This window comes from Mobula birostris, chromosome 2, assembly GCF_030028105.1.
Source record: "Mobula birostris isolate sMobBir1 chromosome 2, sMobBir1.hap1, whole genome shotgun sequence".
NCBI lineage: Eukaryota > Metazoa > Chordata > Chondrichthyes > Myliobatiformes > Myliobatidae > Mobula > Mobula birostris.
The window spans coordinates 10588646-10594802 of record NC_092371.1 but is presented as its reverse complement, the minus strand read 5'-3'; positions in this window follow the sequence as shown (position 1 = coordinate 10594802).

Here is a 6157-nt window from a genome sequence, read left to right as displayed (position 1 = left end):
ATTTTCATTAAACCGTGAAAATAGAGCCTCCTGGGAACATCTCTGGGTCTGTTTTGTGCTGTAAACATAATGCCGTTTTTGTTTATATATAAACTCAAAAGTTGCACAAAATAAAGTTCCAAATGTTTCAGTAAAATTTCTAGCCTCTGAGGAAGTGTTGACTCAGATTTCACAGAAGCAAATGAAGTGAGGCATCTGAAACAAATGAGAGTGGAGTGGAGCACAGAAACAGGCCAGGTGTTTGACCCTACCTATACACCTTGGCATTTTTCTTCTCACTTCAGCCTCGTCCCACCTTTTCTCTAAACCTGTCAGCATAAGGAATAATGTGTGGTAATATTGATAAGTCCCATGGATTGGTGGTCTATGCCAACACAAGCATTTCTGCAGGTGCCGGAAATCCAGAGCCACACATCGTGCTGGAAGAGCTCAGCAAGTCATGCAGCATCTACAGAGAGGGATAAAGTAGAAATTTTGGGCCAAAACTCTTCATCAGGGCTGGGAAAAGAAGATGTTTGGGTGGGGGGGGGGTTGAAAGGGTACAAGTTGGCAGGTGATGGCTGAAACCATGTAAGAGGAAAGGTGGGTGGGTAGGGGAGGAGGGGATGAAACAAGGGACATGACAGGTGGAAGAGGTAAAGGATTGAAAAAGGAGGAATCTGATAGGGGGGAAAAAAGCAGTCCTGATGATGGGTCTTGGCCTGAAATGTGGGCTGATAATTCCTCTCCATAGATGCTGCCTGACCTGCTGACTTCTATACCACTGTTGTTTGGTGTCCCCTTGCAATACCATGGGTGATGGAGGCAGATGCAGGTGAGGAAGTGTCTCTTTGGTGTATGCACTTGATTGGCATATGCCATGCTACATTTACAGTAATACACTCATCCCTACAACATCCTGGTGAGCCACGTCGCTACTTTTTCCAAAGCCTCCACGTCCTTCCAGTGATGGGAGCTGCACACGGCAAAATGCTGGAGCAACTCAGCAGGTCAGGCTGCATCGATGGAGAAGAATAAACAGTCACCGTTCTGGGCTGAGATCCCTCACCCTGATGAGTCCCCATACTCCAGTTGTGGCCTAATCAAAAGTTTCTGTAAGTGTAACGTGAATTTCCAACTTCTAAACTTCAGTGTCCTGACCAATGGAGGCAGATATTCCGCACTGAGATGACGAACCTATGATGGTACACTAAAGTTTTGTTGACACATGGCATTCAGTACTACCCCTTCAATTCCATAAACCCTGCCCATAATAAAGGAAAAAAATCACAATGATTATAGTTAAATGAAAGAGTGGATGAATTTTTACAATCCGAGAGCAGTGAGATGTTTTCACCAGCTTGGCATCAGTTAGATGGTTGCAAGAACATGTGCCACTGGGTGGTAGATTTTGAAATCCTCACAGACTTCATGTACACATTGTATTTGGATAGGAAGTGATTACAATAACATTGCTATTTAGAGATGATATTTTCCAATTGTCTTTAAAAGATTGGCATTAATATTTGAACAGGGTTTCTAAAATGCCGTTTTTATTTCAATCTCATACTTTTATTAATAGTAAGGCAATGAATACACATTAATAAGCAACATCCTGTTCCTTGATATCCATAATATTACTAATTTTATTAGTCATTGATAATCTCTACTCAAAATTACCTTGGCTCGTGAGGTGATTATTTTTTTTTTTTAGATTATTGCCAGTTTGGGTGTACATTTTCTAAAAGGTTTGTCACCCCAGAAAGCAGAGAGAACTGTTCTTCAGAGCGTCGATACCAGCTGCCTACAGATTGGTTGCCATCAATCCCAAGACTGCTTGGCACATCAAGGTTAGTGACAGATCAAACTCCCTGAGCTACTGCACCATCTTTTTGAACTATTCAAGATTGTTTAATGTCACTCCCAGTACACAAATGTAAATAATTGTTACTCTGGATCTAGTGCATCACAAAAAAAACAACACAATTAGATAAAATAATGCATAATAAACACTAAATACAAATGCGTAACATAGCTTATTTACACAGATGGAGTTTATGTCCATAAAGTGAACTAAGTTGTACGTAAACAACAGGAATTCTGCAGATGCTGCAAATTCAAGCAACACACATCAAAGTTGCTGGTGAATGCAGCAGGCCAGGCAGCATCTGTAGGAAGAGGTGCAGTCGACGTTTCAGGCCGAGACCCTTCGTCAGGACTAACTGAAGGAAGAGTGAGTAAGGGATTTGAAAGTTGGAGGGGGAGGGGGAGATCCAAAATGATAGGAGATGACAGGAGGGGGAGGGATGGAGCCAAGAGCTGGACAGGTGATAGGCAAAAGGGGATACAAGAGGTCCAGGAAGAAAGACAGAGGGGAGGGACCCAGAGGATGGGCAAGAGGTATATTCAGAGAGACAGAGGGAGAAAAAAGAGTGTGAGAGAAAGAATGTGTGCATAAAAATAAGTAACAGATGGGGTACGAGGGGGAGGTGGGGCCTTAGCGGAAGTTAGAGAAGTTGATGTTGTACGCAAGGTGGCTGACAGGAAATGACATAGTGGTGGTGGTTGGGAGTGTTGATCAGTGTTGATCAGCCTTGCTGCTTCGGAAAAGTGACCATTTTTTGAGTCTAATGCTATGTAGCCGCCTCCCTGATGGGAGTGGGGTCCTTCGTGATGTTACTGGCCCTTTTCCAGCACCTTGATAGCAGTTACGCTGGTGCCAGTGATGCATTGGGCAGTTTTGACTGTCACAACTGGTGATACATCTGTGCTGCTACCTGACCTGATTGTTGTAGAGCACTATAGCGCAGACACGACCATTTGGCCCCTCTAGTCCATGCTGAACAGTTATTCTGCCTGGTGCCATCGACTTGCACCTCGACCATAGCCCTCCGTACCCCTCCCCTCCACGTATTTATCCAAACTTCACCTGGATGTTGCAATTAAACCCATAACCACTGCTTGCACTGGCAGCTGGTTCCACACTCTCACTGACCCCTCATGTTCCCCTTAAACATTTCACCCATCACCCTTAATCCATGACCTCTAGTTCTACTCTCACCCACCCTCAGTGGGGGAAAAGCCTGCTTGTGTTTTCCTTATCTATATCCCTCATAATTCTGTATACCTCTTTAAAATCTCCCCTCTCCTACACTCCAGGGAGTAAAATCCAAACCAATTCAAACCTTCCCTGCAATATACTTGTAAGCTTGCTTGTTTTTTTTTTTTCAATCCTATTGATATCTTTCCTGTAGGTGGGTGACCAGAAATGTGCACAATATAATCTGTGGATGTTTCCAGCACTTTTCTGCTAAATTTCTAGCATCTGTGGGTTTATTTTGGCACCCCATGTGTTGGTTAGTAGGTTAATTAGCCTCTATAAATATTCCCTAGTGTAGGTGGCTACTAGGAAAAGCAGGGAGTGTGGGAGTTAAATTGCTCCATTATTGCCATATTTACACAGGTAAATTGGAAAAACTATTGTGTGGCATCCACACATAATTTCATTACATCAGCATATCGAGGCAGTACCAGGGGAAAGCGATAACAATGCAGAATATTCTGTCACGGGGGAGTGCGTGTTTTCCCTCTCTTGCCCTTTACCGCAGCCCTCCACCTCTGGTAGTGTTCAGGGCTTCGTTCATCATGTCAGTAACTTCCTCTCGGTCATGCAAGTCCCCGGGTGGAGGCTCAGGGATACCACACTCAGATTTAGAAGGAAACTTCATTACTGTTTCTGTAACAATTTTGTTTTTACCAGTCGGGGTTGTTAACCCTGAGCTGAACTCCCCTGAACCTGGAGGGCCTGTGGACCACTCTTTGTCTGGCCTCTACCCTTTGACCTGCTTAACATGGGTGACCCTACCAAGGGCCAAAGCACAAAGCCCTGACTCCAGCCAACGTAACTCTCCAGGTCATTGAGGCACGCGGGCCTCCAAACCCATTGTCAAGGTTGTGGTCCTCTTGGAGGGCAGGGAGACGATAAGATGCAAAGGCCACAGCGAGGTAGATTGTGAAGTCTGACCTGACCTCATGTTATTGTACTAGGGGACTGTTCATAGTCTTAAAGCAACAGGATTGAAGCTGTTCTTTTGCCTATTGATCCATGCTTTCAGATTTTGTACCTTCCGGAATGGGAGGTGAGCAAAAAGAGATGTCCAAGGTGGGTGGGTCCTTGTTGGCATATGAGCCCCATCACCCCCTGCTGGCATGAACATTGACAGCAGTTTGCCACAGTCCTCTATCCTGGGCCAGTTTTTTTTTTTAAGTTTTCCCCCAAGTGCAGCCCATCTTCTCGGTCCTTCATCTCCCAGGGATGAGGTCTGTGAGCTTCTGTTGGTGTGTTTGTAATTCTGGGTTTTTATGAGATTGCCGTGCCCAACCCATCTTCTTTTACAGTTGGACCTGAGTCCGAACATGGCAGAGCGTGGCCATATGAGAGGAAACTCAAATTGGTGTAGAAGGCTGCTTGATGGTCACGATCTTTCTGATGGGCCAAAGGGTCAGTTTCCCTGCTGTGTGAAAACCATAAAACATGGGGACATATGCAAAATGCTGGGAGAGCTAAGCAGGTCAGGCAGCGTCCACGGAAATTAATAAACAGTCGACGTTTCGGGCTGAGACCCTTCTTCAGGACTTGAAAAAGGGTTTTGGTCCAAAATATCAACTACTCATTTCCATGGATGATCCCTGGCCTGCTGAGTTCCTCCAGCATTTTCTGTGTGTTGCTTTGGAGTTCAACCATCAGCAGAATCCCGTGTTTCTAAGACAAGGCATAGGAGCAGAATTACACCATTCAGCGCATCGAGTCTGCTCTGCCATTCGATCATGGCTGATTTATCATCCCTCTCAATACCACCCTCATGCCTTCTCCCCGTAACCTTTGATGTCCTTCCTAATCAAGAGCATAAGGAAGTAGGACAGGTTTGAGGAGATGTTTCATATGATCACTGGCTGATATGTCCTACAGCCCTCCATTCCCTGATCAGGATAAAGCTGCTTTCTCAAAGAATAGTCTCCACACTGCTACCTGTCTCTCTCAAAAAAAAAAGTTTTAAGTATGTTTCCCTTAATCTTCCATGTCCCCTCAGATTCTTCCTGTGTAAAGGTTTGGTCACTCTGTTACAAGAAACACATACAAAATGCTGTAGGAACTTAGCAGGTCAGACAGCATCTGTGGAGATGTATGTAAGAAAGATGCGGTTAAACTGGAAAGAGTGCAGAAAAGGTTTGAGGAAGTCACAGGGACTAGAGGGCCTGAGGTTTTGGGAGAGATATAGGCCAGGCTGGATTAATTATTCCTTGAAAGGGATAATGTATGAGGAGTGTTTGATGGCCCTGGGCCTGTATCCGCTGGAGTTTAGAAGAATGGGGCGGGGGGGTGGGGTGGAATCTCATTGAAACCTATTGAATATTGAAAGGCCTAAATGGAGTGAATGTTTCCTATAGTGGGTGAGTCTAGGACCAGAGGGCACAGCCTCAGAATAGAGGGGCATCCATTTAGAACCAAGGTCAGGAGGAAATTCTTTAAGTAGAGGGTGGTGAATCTGTGGAATTCATTACCACGGACGGCTTTGGGAGGGGGCATTAATTACATATATTTAAAGTGATGGTTGATAGGTTCTTGATCAGTCAGGGCACTAAAGGTTACAGGGAGAAGGCAGGAGAATGGGGCAGGGAGGGATAATGAATCAGCCATGATGGAATGGCAGAGCAGAGTAGACTCGATGGGCTGAATGGCCTAATTCTGCTCCTGTGTCTGATGGTCTTAAGTCTATGTCGCATGGAATGTAAGAGAATGAGGGTTGACCCTTCAGAAGTGTTTACAGTTATGAGAGGTGGATGGTAACAGTCTTTACCCTTGGGGTGAGAGGGGAAAGATTTACAAGTGATTTGGGGGGGGACAACATCATATAGAGGTTGTTGAGTGTATGGAATGAGATGTTATCAGATGTGGTTGAGGCAGTGTCATTGAATGAGTACATGGAGGAGTGGTTCTTGGGGGGATATGGACTGGAGGCAGGAAATTGGGACCAATAGATGGGTTGGGCAGGAGTACCTGTTCGTGCTGTATTGGTCTATGAATCACTCTTAACTCCATTTTGTGGGAAGCGGGGCGATAAGAATGGCAAGGAAAGCCAAGAAGTCGCAATAATCGGTGGTAGTAAGAGCTCGGGCT